Genomic DNA, 18123 nt, shown 5'->3' with positions numbered 1-18123 from the left:
AGCTACTGGAACCGAGTAAAAAAATCTCTAACTCCCTCTTCCTCTGGTCTAGAATGCATGTGCACTACCGAAAAAGAGAAGAAAAGAAAAGGAAAAATATGGAAGACTTGACCAGAGGCAAAACAGCAAGAACTCATCGGAAAATTGAGGATGAACAAAGGGAGACAGCAACCATAAGACCACCTCATTTGACAGAGGAGGAGAATTGTAATGACCTTAAAATTTCATATATATATATATATATTCTCTCAATTTATATTTTATTTAAATTAGTTTTTTGATAAATGAAAAGTGGTAATTTAGTGAAACTTATGCTAATAGTTTATTTGAAGGTTTTGAATTCTTTTGAACAATAGATTAAATTTTATTAGTTTAAAATTTTGGGAAAAATTATAAAAAGGGCCGTTTCTCTTATATTATTAAGAAAAAAATGCTGTGCCTCTTTTGTAATTTTTGCAATTTCCTAATGTCTGAGCTTTTATTATCCCATCTCTCGGTCAGACCACGCACGAAAAAAAAACAAAACAGAGACTTCTGGATCCTTCAACACAAGGGTTCTATCGATGCTATCTCCCTCTGCTCTTCCTTGATTTCTCCGGTGAGTTTCCAATGTCGTGCTGCCGGTCAAGCCTTCCCCTTTAGTCTGAAAATTTTCCTTTTCTTTTCTTCTCTTTTTGGTGGTGCATAGCGTTCTGGTCAGAGGAAGCTGGAGGATTTGGGCTAGATGTTTCGAATCTTCATCCAGCTCTTCCGTCCTCTGTCACTGTCTTCATCTCGTTCTTCTTCTTTTTCATCATCCTGCAGCGTGTAGCTGGTGACCGTGGAGGAGTTCATAACTGTTGCTGTCTTCCTCATCTTTTTCCTGCTTTTATTTTCGTTCTGGCGTTGTTGGTGTCCGAGGAGCTGAGTAGTTAGAGCTGAAGGATCTATTTGTAAGTCACTTTGGTTCTTGGTTGGTTGTTGTGGCTGTATTCCTCCCCCTCTCTGATGCATCGTGTTCGGAATTTCCCTCCCCTGTTTAGCTTAAGGTGCGATTTCTTCTTCCTTTTGCTGGCTTTGTTCGGAAATTTCTGGTACAAGAACTTCAAGTCTTCTCCATATTTATTTTCATGCGAGCGGGTGTGTGAGTTGATGAATTGAGTTGCAAAAATTTTCTCCTCTGCTGCTGCTGCTGAACGTGACTGGTTGTATATATGTGTATGAAGGAAAAGCTTGATTAAAGATGAAATTTGTGGTCGTATAAGAGGAGGAGATGATGGAGTGGGTTTGAATTTTTATTGAAATTCATTATAACATTGCTATCGAAAATTTTAAGGAAGTGATACTGAGGAAGAAGAGATTAATATGAGCTTAAATATTGATACCCATAAATTGTTTGATTAAATGCTCGTTTGGAGAGTTTTTGCTTGACTGTGTATTTTCTAAATTTCTAATGATTGAGGCAAAAAGGATGATTGATTCAAATGTTATTTAGTAGAGTTTTAATTTGAGCATTGCAAAGGAGTTTATCTAAGAAATTATTGAGGTCTTATTTGAGTTTTGAATTGTTGGGAGTTACAAAATTGAAAGGTTATAAAGTACATTATCATTTTGGAGGTTATATTTGAATGTTTGGAAATGGTTGGGTAATAGAATTAAAAGTTTCGTGTTTTATTGAATGGTTTGGAATGTCGCACATTAAATGTTTGGTAAAAAGCTTAAGAGAAAAAAAAATTTATGAATGAATTGTGTTCTTAAAAATTCAAAATTATTATTGTTAATTTTAGTTGAGTAGGTGCTCTCGAAATGGGGTCTTGTTGGTTTTAAAAAAAAATAAAGCCTGTTAAAATATTATTATATATTATATATTATAGGATGTTTGGAAGGAGGGAAGCTCAAATGGAGTCATAAGGAATGAGTTTGGAGCCTTGAGGATACTACAGGTAAGTGGATAGCGTCCCAACTGATTTTTTTCAATCGAAATTTTCTTTACTAAAATACTACGTTTTTCTGGAAATCATTTTAATAGCATTAATGCGATTATGGGATATTTATTGATTAACATTTCTTTATTTTGAGAAATTAGCTTTACAAAATTTGAAATGTTATTTGATCAATCAAGTCAATTTTAAACTTTGATTATGAGATTTTTATTTTATTAAATATTGAATTGATACAGAGAATGATTCATGCGAGTTTGACGTTGAAAATTTTTCTTTATTCAATAAATGCAAGCATGAGCATCGGATATGAAATTTAATTCTGGCAAGTTTTAATGTTTAAAAGTATTCATGCGAGTTTGATTTTGAGGATGAGAACTGTATCTTAAAAGTGATGATTTTCTCGCATGTTTGAAAATGGTTTTAAAAAGGGACTTTATATAGAACACTGGTTGCTAACGGCAGTTCCGTTAGCCCTTGGCGCGCCATGGTACACCTAGCTAGCAGGGTGTGTATAGGAGGTGCTAGCCCCGTGCGATGGCCAACGCACGTGGAACGGAGGGATGGTTATTCGTGAGCATCGTACTCACGTTTGTTTCGTAGCTTCGGCTGCGTTTGATTACATACCCTCGTGGACTATGTGTCCACGTTTGATTCGTGGCTTCGGCTGCGTTTGGTTATTTGCTCTCGTGGACTATGTGTTCATGTTTGTTTTCGTGGCAAGAGCCACGTTTGGTTATTTGCCCTCGTGGACTATGCGTCCACGTTTGTTAATTGTTCTGATAAGTCCCTATAATATGAATTTGATAATTTGGTAATTTTACATCCCATTGATTTTAATTAGTAAATTATTTATAATTATTGATTTTGTTTATTTGCTTCATTGCAATCAAGTGATAACATTATTTAATATGAGATTTTAATGGTTCGAGATTTTATTTAAACATTTTATAAAATCATTTTATTTTGAAATTTATTCAACTTTTATAAAGATCGTCGCTTTTTTAATTTACATAATTGTTTAAATTTTTTTATGTTTAATTATTTATTGTTGGGACGTTATTCACTGGAAAAATATTTTTGGTCTCAGATAGCGTAGCGGACCGTGTACCTCCATTAGATCCTTAAGGGCATTTTGCTTCTGGACTGAAGTTGAGACACCATTTTGGTTAATTTTTATTTTGATGTAAATTTATAATTCATATATCGTATTTTTACAAATAATGTTTTAGGTGCTCCACATAGATTATAGTTAGAGTCCTAATTCTGTATTGTGCTATTTGATTGTTGTGGAGGAGAGGAGTTCTCTTTTGCTGAGTTGATGTCATAGATTGTGATGGAATATTTTTTGAGGCTCTATGTTTTCGGGGAGGTTTTGTTAAACATTTTTACAAAAAGTTTAAAAATATTTTATTAAAAAAAATTGTTACAATGATTTTCTATCCTATTTTAAATGAATTAAAATATTATATTAAAGTTTTTTTAATTAAGGCTTAAGGGATATATGTTTATACATATATCTCGTGCCGGTCACGTCTAATTTTTAGGGCGTGACAGATTGGTATCAGAGCCTAGGTTTTTTTTTTAGCTATGTGGAGCAAGGACACTTCAATGGGGTCTCAATTATTATTATGAACTCGGGCATAATCATAATTGAAACATTATTGAAGGCCTTATAGAGGGTCTTTGAATGTGGTCCCTTTCCTTCTTGCTGACTCCTCTTGATATATAGTTTTGTATTTTGAGCTGAACATTTCCTCTATCTCTTCGAATACTAAGAAAATGTTGACTAGACATTGAGTATTAAGTAGAAGGACATGAAATAGGGGAGATTTTCATAGAGCTTGAACCCAACCTAGTGATATATCCTTATTCTTGAAGCTCAAGTTCTTTTATATTTTATAATTTTTGTTAAGCTTAAAGATCTTTGTGTTCTCATTTTAAAGAGAAGTTAGACCCAAGATCACAAGTGCCGTGGGGGACATGATTGAAGTAGTAGAACTCTAACACTCTTAGTAGGTGCTTCATCTCAAAGTGTTGAAGGATCCCTCCTCAATTCTGTAAAAAAATAATAATAATAAAAATAAAAAATACAATCTCTACTTAAGAAAGAAAGGATACAAGGCTTGTGTAGCAATTACTTCAATTCATATTTAGAAGAAAAACTCTATATATATTGAATAATTTGTGTCATGGGTTAATTTGGTATATTCCAAGTTTTATGTCATTATTAGTTAGATTGGTGAAAGAAACATTTAAACTATGAGTAGATATGTGTTAAGAAAAGGTAATATTATGTTTAGCGCTCACAAGACTTGTGCTATTTGATTTTAGTGTTACTTGTTATTATATGCTTTAGTATTATGATAGCAATTCCTGTTAGTGAGATGTTGGTGATTGGTCAAGGGTATGAATCTTTTACCATTGAGTGAAGGTGAATGACTTCTTGATAACTTCACATGAGTGTCAATAAGGTTTATTTGATGAAATTATCGTAAAGGATGTTTGAATAAGAATTATGAAGGTCAATTGAACCATCATTATGAGAAATTCATAATTTTAAAATATCAACCTTTAGGATGAAAACAAGACATGAAGAACAAAGTGTTGAAATTTAAACTTCTGACTCATAATGAGGGTTCAAATGAGTTTGTTGGGGTTAAATAAGGCATATATGATTTGAGAATAATATTTGGAATCCAAGTAATGAGAAACTTTAATTATGGCTTAAAGTGGAACATGGAAGCTCATATGGTTTGATATGAATTATATATAACTTAATGTGTGTTAATATAAGTCAAGTGGTCATTTTGAGAACTAAATTTACATGTTGTATAAGTGGTGAAAAATATGGTTATGATGAAGAATCTCAAAAGAGTGCAAGTTCAATTATTTGAGCCTTTAAAACAAAATCAAATGAGCAGTAAATGATATGATTGCAATTGAAGGCCTTAAAGGTCGGTTTTTGGTATGAAATTTGGTACGCAATTATAGAATATGTTTTAAAATTTTGAAATTGGTTTTAAAAGTTGTTATGGAATAGCTCTACAGCTTTGATATTAGATTTGATATTTTATGATTTTCTTTGGATTAAATGGGCTCTAATGATTTTGAAATCATAACAATAGATAATGCATGAATATATCTTTCTAAAGAGCCATATTTTTCTTGAATTGGATGTTTCTAGTTGAAGTTATGATCATCTAAAGTTTGGAATCAATTATGTGTTCATAATATGTTAAAATTAGGTGCAAAGAGATTAAGTTTTATTGTTTTTTTTCTATTATACATGGTGGTTACTGGTGAGATGTGTTAAGCATTCTAAGTGGATTGGAATGACCTTTAGCAGTGAATGGTGGGAGACAAGCATTTTATTTTTGTACTTGAGCTATGCAAAAAAAAAATAGGATTATTTAGCTGAAGCAATTAGAAGGATTAGAGATCTATATTAATAAGCATATCTACAATATCTCTCTTTGTTATAAGGGAATTAAGAGGAATTTAGGATTCTATTTCTTCTTTTATTTCAGGAAAATTTTGTTAAGAAATTCATTTAGCAAATTTTAAATGATTGTGTTGATAAATTAAGGATGTATAAACAAGAGCAAGTGTAGTAATGTCTATGAAAAGGATGAGTGTAATGTTTGCATAAATTATTTGATAAATTTATGATACAATGTATAGGTGAATTTGTTGTTGATTAGAATAGAACATTAAAAGACAGTAGCAAAATAGGTATACTTTAAATAGAGGTTATCATAAGGGGTAGAATTAACTCAATACGTATCAATTATTCCTCAAAAGTCAATAAAGGTGTATCAAGATTTATAAAACAAATAAACTATTTGTATTGTGGGATAGTTTGAGAAAAGGTATAATGGACTTTATCTCATGATTATTTTATGTGCAAGTTAAGGGAAAGCATTAGAAATTGATATGGGGGCATCAATGATTAGAAGAGTTTGTAAAGTTGCACATAGTTCCATTATCTTAGTTGCAGAACAAGCACTCTAATTTACTTTGTGCCTTTAGAAAGCCTTACAAGAGACTTTGGGTGCTATCATAAACTAATGATCTATATGAAGGGATAGTTCGAATTTTAAACATTAGGCCAAGATCTTGTATTTTGAACTTTGGGTCAAAAAAAAAATTAAGATAACTGCTAACTTCATTGTAAAGTGCTTACAATAATAATTATCAAATTAATATTTAATATTTGAGGAGTTGTAAGATGAATGATGAAGAATTTTAATTGAATGGTTTGATATTACTTAAGAAGTTAGAGACAAGATCTGGTGCAAGATGCTATTAAGAAGGTGAAAGTAATTAGATAATGACGGGTAATAGCCTAGAGTTGATAGAAGTCTTTTATTGATAATAGATGTTGGAAGTTAGAGTTTATGGTCAGAGACAAAGTATATTCGAAGATGTCTTCCATGAAAGGAGTAAGGAGAATTGAGGACAAAGGCAAGTTGAGATTGAGATATATTAGCTCCTTTGAGATCTTAGTGAAAGTTAGTGTCGTCACGTATTGATTGGCATTGCCACCTGAACTATTGAGCATTAGTCTGATGTTTCATGTATTAATATTACAAAACGTGTATATATATATATATACATGTATAACTTTTTTTTTTCATGTTTCGATACTCAAAAGGATATAGATAGATCTAGTTTTATCATATGAAGGAATCCTTATGACTATTTTTAATAGATAAATAAAGAAGTTACATGGAAAGTCAGAAGTGATATGTTTGTTAAGTATTTGCATTTATCCAAAAACTAAGGTAAGCATTCATTAAAATTTGGGGGACCAAATTTTTAAAAGGGGAGAGAATGTAATGACCTTAAAATTTCATATATATATATATATATATTCTCTCAATTTATATTTTATTTAAATTAGTTTTTTGATAAATGAAAAGTGGTAATTTAGTGAAACTTATGCTAATAGTTTATTTGAAGGTTTTGAATTCTTTTGAACAATAGATTAAATTTTATTAGTTTAAAATTTTGGAAAAAATTACAAAAAGGGCCGTTTCTCTTATATTATTAAGAAAAAAATGCTGTGCCTCTTTTGTAATTTTTGCAATTTCCTAATGTCTGAGCTTTTATTATCCCATCTCTCGGTCAGACCACGCACGAAAAAAAAACAAAACAGAGACTTCTGGATCCTTCAACACAAGGGTTCTATCGATGCTATCTCCCTCTGCTCTTCCTTGATTTCTCCGGTGAGTTTCCAATGTCGTGCTGCCGGTCAAGCCTTCCCCTTTAGTCTGAAAATTTTCCTTTTCTTTTCTTCTCTTTTTGGTGGTGCATAGCGTTCTGGTCAGAGGAAGCTGGAGGATTTGGGCTAGATGTTTCGAATCTTCATCCAGCTCTTCCGTCCTCTGTCACTGTCTTCATCTCGTTCTTCTTCTTTTTCATCATCCTGCAGCGTGTAGCTGGTGACCGTGGAGGAGTTCATAACTGTTGCTGTCTTCCTCATCTTTTTCCTGCTTTTATTTTCGTTCTGGCGTTGTTGGTGTCCGAGGAGCTGAGTAGTTAGAGCTGAAGGATCTATTTGTAAGTCACTTTGGTTCTTGGTTGGTTGTTGTGGCTGTATTCCTCCCCCTCTCTGATGCATCGTGTTCGGAATTTCCCTCCCCTGTTTAGCTTAAGGTGCGATTTCTTCTTCCTTTTGCTGGCTTTGTTCGGAAATTTCTGGTACAAGAACTTCAAGTCTTCTCCATATTTATTTTCATGCGAGCGGGTGTGTGAGTTGATGAATTGAGTTGCAAAAATTTTCTCCTCTGCTGCTGCTGCTGAACGTGACTGGTTGTATATATGTGTATGAAGGAAAAGCTTGATTAAAGATGAAATTTGTGGTCGTATAAGAGGAGGAGATGATGGAGTGGGTTTGAATTTTTATTGAAATTCATTATAACATTGCTATCGAAAATTTTAAGGAAGTGATACTGAGGAAGAAGAGATTAATATGAGCTTAAATATTGATACCCATAAATTGTTTGATTAAATGCTCGTTTGGAGAGTTTTTGCTTGACTGTGTATTTTCTAAATTTCTAATGATTGAGGCAAAAAGGATGATTGATTCAAATGTTATTTAGTAGAGTTTTAATTTGAGCATTGCAAAGGAGTTTATCTAAGAAATTATTGAGGTCTTATTTGAGTTTTGAATTGTTGGGAGTTACAAAATTGAAAGGTTATAAAGTACATTATCATTTTGGAGGTTATATTTGAATGTTTGGAAATGGTTGGGTAATAGAATTAAAAGTTTCGTGTTTTATTGAATGGTTTGGAATGTCGCACATTAAATGTTTGGTAAAAAGCTTAAGAGAAAAAAAAATTTATGAATGAATTGTGTTCTTAAAAATTCAAAATTATTATTGTTAATTTTAGTTGAGTAGGTGCTCTCGAAATGGGGTCTTGTTGGTTTTAAAAAAAAATAAAGCCTGTTAAAATATTATTATATATTATATATTATAGGATGTTTGGAAGGAGGGAAGCTCAAATGGAGTCATAAGGAATGAGTTTGGAGCCTTGAGGATACTACAGGTAAGTGGATAGCGTCCCAACTGATTTTTTTTCAATCGAAATTTTCTTTACTAAAATACTACGTTTTTCTGGAAATCATTTTAATAGCATTAATGCGATTATGGGATATTTATTGATTAACATTTCTTTATTTTGAGAAATTAGCTTTACAAAATTTGAAATGTTATTTGATCAATCAAGTCAATTTTAAACTTTGATTATGAGATTTTTATTTTATTAAATATTGAATTGATACAGAGAATGATTCATGCGAGTTCGACGTTGAAAATTTTTCTTTATTCAATAAATGCAAGCATGAGCATCGGATATGAAATTTAATTCTGGCAAGTTTTAATGTTTAAAAGTATTCATGCGAGTTTGATTTTGAGGATGAGAACTGTATCTTAAAAGTGATGATTTTCTCGCATGTTTGAAAATGGTTTTAAAAAGGGACTTTATATAGAACACTGGTTGCTAACGGCAGTTCCGTTAGCCCTTGGCGCGCCATGGTACACCTAGCTAGCAGGGTGTGTATAGGAGGTGCTAGCCCCGTGCGATGGCCAACGCACGTGGAACGGAGGGATGGTTATTCGTGAGCATCGTACTCACGTTTGTTTCGTAGCTTCGGCTGCGTTTGATTACATACCCTCGTGGACTATGTGTCCACGTTTGATTCGTGGCTTCGGCTGCGTTTGGTTATTTGCTCTCGTGGACTATGTGTTCATGTTTGTTTTCGTGGCAAGAGCCACGTTTGGTTATTCGCCCTCGTGGACTATGCGTCCACGTTTGTTAATTGTTCTGATAAGTCCCTATAATATGAATTTGATAATTTGGTAATTTTACATCCCATTGATTTTAATTAGTAAATTATTTATAATTATTGATTTTGTTTATTTGCTTCATTGCAATCAAGTGATAACATTATTTAATATGAGATTTTAATGGTTCGAGATTTTATTTAAACATTTTATAAAATCATTTTATTTTGAAATTTATTCAACTTTTATAAAGATCGTCGCTTCTTTAATTTACATAATTGTTTAAATTTTTTTATGTTTAATTATTTATTGTTGGGACGTTATTCACTGGAAAAATATTTTTGGTCTCAGATAGCGTAGCGGACCGTGTACCTCCATTAGATCCTTAAGGGCATTTTGCTTCTGGACTGAAGTTGAGACACCATTTTGGTTAATTTTTATTTTGATGTAAATTTATAATTCATATATCGTATTTTTACAAATAATGTTTTAGGTGCTCCACATAGATTATAGTTAGAGTCCTAATTCTGTATTGTGCTATTTGATTGTTGTGGAGGAGAGGAGTTCTCTTTTGCTGAGTTGATGTCATAGATTGTGATGGAATATTTTTTGAGGCTCTATGTTTTCGGGGAGGTTTTGTTAAACATTTTTACAAAAAGTTTAAAAATATTTTATTAAAAAAAATTGTTACAATGATTTTCTATCCTATTTTAAATGAATTAAAATATTATATTAAAGTTTTTTTAATTAAGGCTTAAGGGATATATGTTTATACATATATCTCGTGCCGGTCACGTCTAATTTTTAGGGCGTGACAAGAATAAATATCTGAATATTAAAAATTTACAAATTTACAAAAAGAGGACACAGCATTTTCCTCTAATAACATAAGAGAAATATGATTTTTTTGTAATTTTCCCTAAAATTTTAAAATAATAAAATTTAACTATTGCTCAAAAGAATTCAAACTTAGAATCTTCAAATAAGCTATTAGCATAAGTTTCATTAAGTCATCACTCTCCATTTGCATAAAACTAATTTAAATAAAATATAAATTGGGAGAATATTTTAATTTTTTTATATTTTAGGGTTATTACTTTCTTAAAAATGATGAAGGCAACATCCAATTTGAATCTTTTAATTAAGGCAATCAAAAAACTCAAGTCTTTAAAGATAAACTTGTTTACCCTAGATCTTTTGCAAGTAATCAACCTTAATAAAATATGATAGATTACTTTGTGAAATGTTGGCATGGACTTTGGCTTTTCCATTAGACCAGAACTTTCTTCCCATGTTGGCACTAGTGTTGTCAACATGATTGGCTTTTGATAGGATAAGTCTGACAGCCTCATCAACCTTTTATTGGTTGGAAAATTCAAAAGAGTGTTGAAATTGTCTTCTGCAATGTCAAAAGAATTTCCTCATACTATTGCTTTCAATACTTCACCATTGTGCAGAACTTGTGGAAACTATAAAATGCTCTTATAACTTTTAGACTTACTACCATATTGAGTTCCAATAGAGTCTTATAAGGCTTCATCATTTCAGTAACATCATACCCTTTCTATTTGAGCTCTATTAAGTTGATAATGCAAGATTTATTGACTTCTTTTCTAACCATTTTTTAAGGCCAGACTTGGAATTTGCCCAGTATGGAGTGAGTTAAAGTAGAAACTAGCAAAATCATTACTCTTATCTGATGCCTCATTGATACAAGCTTTTCCTTTCCTCATTGATACTAGCAAAATCATTATTCTTTAAGATTTTCAAAGTAAGGTTGATTAGGTAACGTACCCTCAAGTGTCCTCTTAGAAGAGATAGATTCATGCTCAGAGGGTTGAAAAGCTTTAGTTTTCCTTGATGCTCTTTGACCTTTTTGAGCAGTCTTAAGCTTCTTAGGAGTAGGATGAGATAGAGAAATACCAATGGTTTTCACTTGTTCTTCATTGAGTGTTTTCGTCTTCATTCTTTCCTTTCTCTTTCTGACCTTTGCAAGTTGTTCTACTTTATTTATAACTTCATTGTAGCTGCTAAGACTTGAATTTCGTCATCTAGACCCAGCTTGCTTAACCACAATGTCTCTAGCTTGGAAGAAATCAGACACAGAGAGTCCTCAAGCTTTCATAGCCTCTTTAGTCATTTTTGTTCATGTACGCTTCATCACAAATTTGATCAGTGTATATCAGAGATTTGGATAGAGAAAATAGTGTAAATTTGATAGAGGAATGGTTGGGTTTATAGGAAAAATGGTCATGAGAGAGTTAAATGAAAGGGGAGTTTGTACAAGAGAGAAAGTAGCATTGGTGGTTTTGGGGCAAAAGAGTGAATTGAGTGAGAATGCATACTCACACATATATATATAGACTGATATAGCACTGGTGTTGCTTATCATAACACTAGTGTTAAACTCAAAAAATTAAAGTTCAACAGTTACATAATTTAAAGTTATAAATCAATTTGATATTATCCATGCTAAGTCATTTTAAGGTGCCAGACTCATCTCTTAATAATGTTAATGGCTTTATAGTGGCTTTCACAGCATTAGTGTTGAACAATATAACGCTAGTATTAATATCAAAGTTAGCTATATGCAATATCTCAGAATACCCATTAGTATTGGTGTTGAACTTCTAACACTGATGTTATATATTTTTATAACACTAATAGAAAATTTCTACAGACAAAGACCTACACTTTCAAATAGCAACTTCAATGCCTAAGTTAGAATACATAATTAAATATATTAAAAAGAAAGAGTAAAAAGAAAGAATTTCTTACAATTTATTGAGATTTAACGGACCCAACTCTCTTCTTATGAATACGAACTACTTTTCTCCTAGAGGTTTTCTAAAGATATCAGCAAGTTATAGTTTAGTAGGGATGAATTCTACTATGACATCTTTTTTGTGAACATGATTTCTGATAAAGTGATGATGAATGTCAATATGCTTAGTTTGAGAATGATGAATTGAATTGTTAGTCAAGCATATTGTACTGGTGTTGTCACACTTGATTGGAATATTCTTGAGCTTGATTTTGAAGTCTTCAAGTTACTACTTTATCCATAAGATTTGAGAATAACACAATCTAACAGCTATATATTTTGATTCAGTTGGTGATAAAAAGATAGTATTTTGTTTCTTGCTTGTCCAATACACAAGTGAACTATCAAAAAAGTGGCATGTTCCACTTGTGCTTTTTCTCTCTGTCTTGCATAATCAACATCAAAATATCCAATTAAAAAAATCACTTCCTCCTTTAGGATACCAGAGACCCAATGAATTAGTATCTTTTAGATATATGAAAATCTTTTTCATTGCTGTCACATAGGATTCTTTTGCTGTTGATTGAAACCTTGCACAAAGACTAACACTAACGAATATATTTGGATGACTTGTTATGAAATATAGAAGAGATCTAATCATCTCTCTATATGATCTGCAATCATATTCTATTCCAGCAGCATCTTTATCCATTCTTCCTATGTAAGCAAGACTTGACATGATGCCTTTTCTTGTTACAATATGAGTAGGTAATAAACATACTGGAAGAATGCATAGAAGATTTAAAGTAGCTATGGTAGTATCTGGCTACCTTTTTAGGCTTCTTTTAAGAAGTATTAGTGATAGGATTATATTCAATTCCTGACCTATTAGAGATACATCTTTGTGAGCCAATCAAAATGTTTAGCATCTCAGTACCCTGAGTGAGTTTTGCTAAATCATTTTTCAAGATGTTATTTTGAAATTGTAATGATATATAGTTTGTACATAAATTACAATCATTTTGAGCAACATTCTTCTATTAGAAGATGTTTTTTAACTTATCTTCTAACACAAAAATTTTATTTTTAGCAAGCAAAAGTTGTTTGCACTGTTCTTTAAATAGATAGAATAATTCATTATATTCATCTTGTAGAAGATTAAAATTTACCTCATCTGATTATGATTCAATTAGATCTATTTCTTATGCTACTAGGTATAGGGTTGTTGTTTCCTCCTCCTCTTTATCATTATCTAAAGAGCTATCTCCCCATGCAGCAAAGGCCTTCTTCTTCTTCTAAGGCTTTTCATTTTTTTTCTCCTTTTCTTATTTCTTATGTCACTGAGGACGATCCTATTTGATATGTCCTAGTTTCTTGCATTCATAAATGTCAATGGCTCCTTTTAATCTTTCTTACTGCTTGAAGATCCTTTTCTAAAGCTCCTCTTTCCTTAATAGAATCTTTTGAGTCATTTGACTATCATGCCAAATTCTTCATCTTTATTAGACTTTACTTCTGATTCATCTTCGTTGACTTTTAGAACAATGCCTTTCTTCTTTTTGCCTATATCTTCCTTATATTAGAGCAAGGTTGATTTGTGTTCCTTAATGCTTTCGAAGAGTGTAGCTACCGAACTCATTGATACTCCTTGTGCCTCAATAATAGAAGTGATTTTAGGTTGCTATTCCATTGAAAGACTTTTGAGTATTTTTCTGACTTGTTCAGCCTGAGTATAAGCTTTGCCTAAATTTATCAAATGATTAATAATATGAGTAAAACGTAGTTACATATCTTTAATTGCTTCTCCTTCCTTCATCTTGAATGTCTCATATTTATAAATGAGACTACTCTTCTTATTTTCTTTAACACCATCAGTTCCTCCATGAGCTTGTCTCAAAGCATTTTACATTTCTTTTACAGTGGTACAGTGAGTAACAGATAATATTTTGTTCTATTGAGAGCACAAGCAACTGTAAGTTTTACCTTGGTGTTGAGATTCAATCTTTTTTGTCCTCATCATCCCATTCTTCTTTTATTTCTTATCTCATTGGGCCATTATCTCCAAGGATCATGGGGATATATAGACCTCCGATAACGATGCCCAACATCTCAATGTCCTGAGCTTTAAGATACATCATCATTTTGCTTTTCTAGAAAGGATAGTCTTCTCTTCTAAATTCAGGAGGCCTCATTGTTGACATACCTTCTCCTAAATTATCTACAAAATTAGCCATTAATAGGATCTTTTACTTAGACAATTAAGTTAAAAATGAGCAACCACGCTCCGATACCAATTGTAAATGCCCCAAGAGGGGGTAAATTGGGCTAATTAAAAATTTAAATGAAATGCAATAATAATAAGTGAGATGAAAGAACAAAATCACCAATCATGAGAGTTAGATGAGAAGAGCTTGACACAAGTGATTTATCTTAATTTGACTCCTACCACTTGAGTTTACATCCAGTCCTCAAGAACCTCCTAAGATTTTTAAGTATATTACCAGGGTTAATCTGGGCTCTTGGTTGCCTCAGTATGTAATAAACTTCTCAATGAGTTTGAAACTCTCTCCCTTATAAAGGTAATGATAAATCCCCTTAAGCTCCCCAAGCTTAAGTTTCTCTTTTTTGAAGATGTAAAATAGGGATAAATAGAGTAAGTTCAAGAATGAACTACTACTACTTTTAAACTCTCTTTTAGAGTAGATATATAATCAATGAAGCTCTCTAAGAATAAATGATATACAAAAGGTACGTAAGCTTTGATGCTCAAATAAATGCAGAATGTTCTTATTGTTCTCGTTGTTCCTCTCCTTCTTTAGGTTTCATAAATGAGTCTATTTATAGTTGGGGATCATAAATAATCCATTAAACTCATAAATATTTCTGTTGGAGGTTTCTCGTGATCTGTTTCCTTCTAGCTTTGAGTTTCCTCAAATATTCAAGCTTCTTTGAGGTTCTTCAGTGGATTAGCCAATGGAACAGTGCTTTACGATAGAGATTTTCTCTTTTATATAGTAACAGCTAAAAACATTAATACTTCTAACAAAAGTGGTTGAAGCTTATACGTTTTGGTATAATAAAAAGCTGACTCAGTGAACAACAACAATCATAAGAAACTAGAAAAACTTCAAGGAAATAATTGTGTTTAAGTATTATTTAGTAAAGATATAGAGTGAACACAATTGATTTTGTATAGAAAGAAGGATTAAAAGATGAGTTCTGATGGCCTTCGAAAGAGATAGGAAAAACAGAGCACAAAGACTCATAGCAGTACTAGTGTTATCATGTTTTAGCACCAGTGTTACAGTGAAAAGTAGACATGGAAAGAAGATCATAGCATAGGTGTTGTCCTTGTAGTACTGGGTGTAATCCAATATGTAAAAGATAAATATTTTTGATATTTTTAGAAGACTTAGAATATTTCTAAAAAGATTATTTAGCATTAGTTTTAAAAGATTATTTAGCATTAGTTTTAAAAGGAAATAACACGAAAGTAACATATCAATCAAATCTCTTTGTAGGATAGAAGAAAGGGCAGTACCAGTGTTGAGGTGTTAGCATAGGTGTTGTACAAACTTGAACAAAACTTAGTACAGGTGCTAACCAAGTAATGTAGGTGTTGTCTTAATTCAACCAAAGATAAATGAAGAATAAGATCGATGTTGAATAGATAGTATCAGTGCAAGGAAAAGGATTCGAATAAGAGATACTCAATTGCACAGGTTTAAAGGGATAACACTGGTGTTAGAATGAGTAGGACTGGTGTTATGTGAAACCCGAATTAATATAATAGTGAGATAATAAGGGTAGCACCGGTGTTAAAACTTCTAGTACCGGTGTTAGCAATACTTAAAAACATTTTTGAACAAGACAACTTCAAGCACCAAGATTATAGTTAAGTCAAATACTTAACTAACAAGATAACATACCTTCTGGTATGTATAAGCTTTTACTTAGTCAAATTTAATGTTAAGCCAATTAACTTGGTTTTAGTTAAGAAAGCCTAAAATGCACGAAACTTCTTTTTATTTTGTAATCATCAAAACTAGGGTTTAACAAAGACATTGCAAGAGGGAAGGGAAACTTTGCAACTCTATAAGTTAAACATATAGAGGATGGTTCCCTCATGCAGTCATCTTATATATGTGTATATTTTTTGAAAAAAATTAATTTTCAAAACTCTAGAAATACATATAGGGTGATTGTATGAGGAATCATCCTATATTATTAGCATATAGAATGTTTCCTTACATAAATATCCTAAATGTGTTCTAACATTACTCGCCTCCTTATATGGGACGATTGTGCTAACAACTGTCCTATATGAGGTGTCCTTTATGGGTAGTTTTGTAGTAGTGATAAAAGGTTAAATATGATTTTGACTAACCATTATTTTGGAGACTTATTCAAATATTAATTTTCTTATAGGATATTTGCAATTTTTTGGATCATTTTCTATAATTTTTAGATTTTTTTTAAATTTTTGCAATCAACTAACAACTGTTAAAGTTGATTTTCTTAATGGCAGGTGCCCAATATATTATTTTCAAATTTTGAAGGGTGAAATTGCATTTCATAAAAAGTTTAGGATATCAAATGATCCTATGCGGATAGTTGAAGGGCAAAAATGCCCTTTAACACATGGAAAATATAGAAAAAGTGATTTTAAAGATCAGAGGGAAATTCTGTTTATTTTTCAGAAAAAAGAATTTCCCTTTCTTTATCATTCACACATATTCTCTTATTGGAGGCAATCTTGTTCAATAAATGGTTAGGGGCTAAATATGGGCACCTTTGCCAATGTGGATTTAAGCCTTGATTTGCCATGTTGTGAAGTATTAGCCCCTTTCATTAGATCTAACTCCATTGTTAAAAATAAAAAACAAGAAGAAGAAAAAATATTCCCTTTGAAATTTAGAAGAGAAAATAGCAATGAAGGACCGCTAATGGAAATTTATATCAATCAAGGACTAATGGTTGTCAAAATTCAAATAAAAAAAAAAGTCTAAATGGACTATTGTTAATTTATAGTGTATTGTTGTTAAAACCTTAATAAATACTTATTAATAAAAGACTCACTTCAATTAACAAGTATCCATTCTAATTTTAACAAGTGATCCTTAATTGCTATAAATTTTCTCTAATAATCCTTGATTGATATTTTCCCTATTTAGAATCACTTTTTCTAAAGAGATTCATCAAATTAAATGGATATATATTATCCGATGAATGACACTGAATAGAACCATTCGATTCACCTCCACCCAATAATTAGTGCATGTTGGGAAATTACCATTACACCCTTAAAAATGGGAGTCATTTTCCCTGCTCTTCAACTTCAATCACAATTCAATATTTTTGTTCCCAATCACTTTGCCACACATTATCCACTCTCTCTTTCCCGTCCCTCCCCTTCTACCTGAAAACCATTATCACACCTTCGTGCATATATCCCCTTTTGTCCCCAGCCTTCTTTAGTGCAAGATAAGATACTATATATATATATATATATTAGTCTTTTTTTTGAAATTTTTTCCAAAAGATAATCATCTTAAGATACGTTGAAAATAACATTACTAAAAGAGCTAGCAATGTTGTGAATGTCCTGCATCAAAGGTTGATGAAGATGATATTTTGAAGATAGACCATTATACAGCCTTCTTCAAAAACATTGAATCAATATTTATAGACAAATCCTGGAATCATTTGACAGAAGGATTGCTTCTTGAAAAACCAAATTGCTCTCTCAAGTTTCAAGACTCCTCTTGATTAAATCAGCTTTATTAGCCTCTATAATAGTCATCTGCTTTCTTGTATGACATTGCCAGAGAAACTCTACAGATCACTTTGCAAGATAACATTGATTATATATATATATAATATATATTTGTATTTTAAAAAAAATTCCCAAAGAAAATATAGAATATTTATCATGATATATACAGCCAAAACAACATGTTTTTGATTGAGTAAGGAGATTGCCAATCTTTATGTAAAACGAGGGACCCCAATTCTTATGGGTGTGTTTTTTTACTAACTCTTGAGCTCATCTTGGACACAAAGACAATTAGAGGAATGAGATTTTGCTTTTGCTTTGTGACAGATACAAAATTAGCAACCATTAAAAATGCTGCATCAGTAGGGACAA

General features: G+C 31.7%; 1 long non-coding RNA gene across 3 annotated transcripts; it reads left to right on the top strand.

Annotated features, from left to right (window-relative positions):
- Positions 1-447: 447 nt before the first annotated feature.
- LOC129298648 (uncharacterized) lies at positions 448-9889 on the top strand. 3 transcript variants are annotated; one of them, XR_008590400.1, is made up of 7 exons: positions 448-598; positions 805-1028; positions 1854-1922; positions 7054-7150; positions 7357-7580; positions 8406-8474; positions 9563-9889. It is a non-coding gene; the product is annotated as an uncharacterized LOC129298648 (long non-coding RNA). The 3 variants fall into 3 exon arrangements; XR_008590401.1 differs by having other exon boundaries at positions 689-1028; XR_008590399.1 differs by having other exon boundaries at positions 448-1028.
- The last annotated feature ends 8234 nt before the right edge of the window (positions 9890-18123 follow it).

This window comes from Prosopis cineraria, unplaced genomic scaffold, assembly GCF_029017545.1.
Source record: "Prosopis cineraria cultivar Desert tree isolate PC_DT_omini unplaced genomic scaffold, ASM2901754v1 PC874, whole genome shotgun sequence".
NCBI lineage: Eukaryota > Viridiplantae > Streptophyta > Magnoliopsida > Fabales > Fabaceae > Prosopis > Prosopis cineraria.
This window is presented reverse-complemented; position numbering and strand designations above follow the sequence as displayed.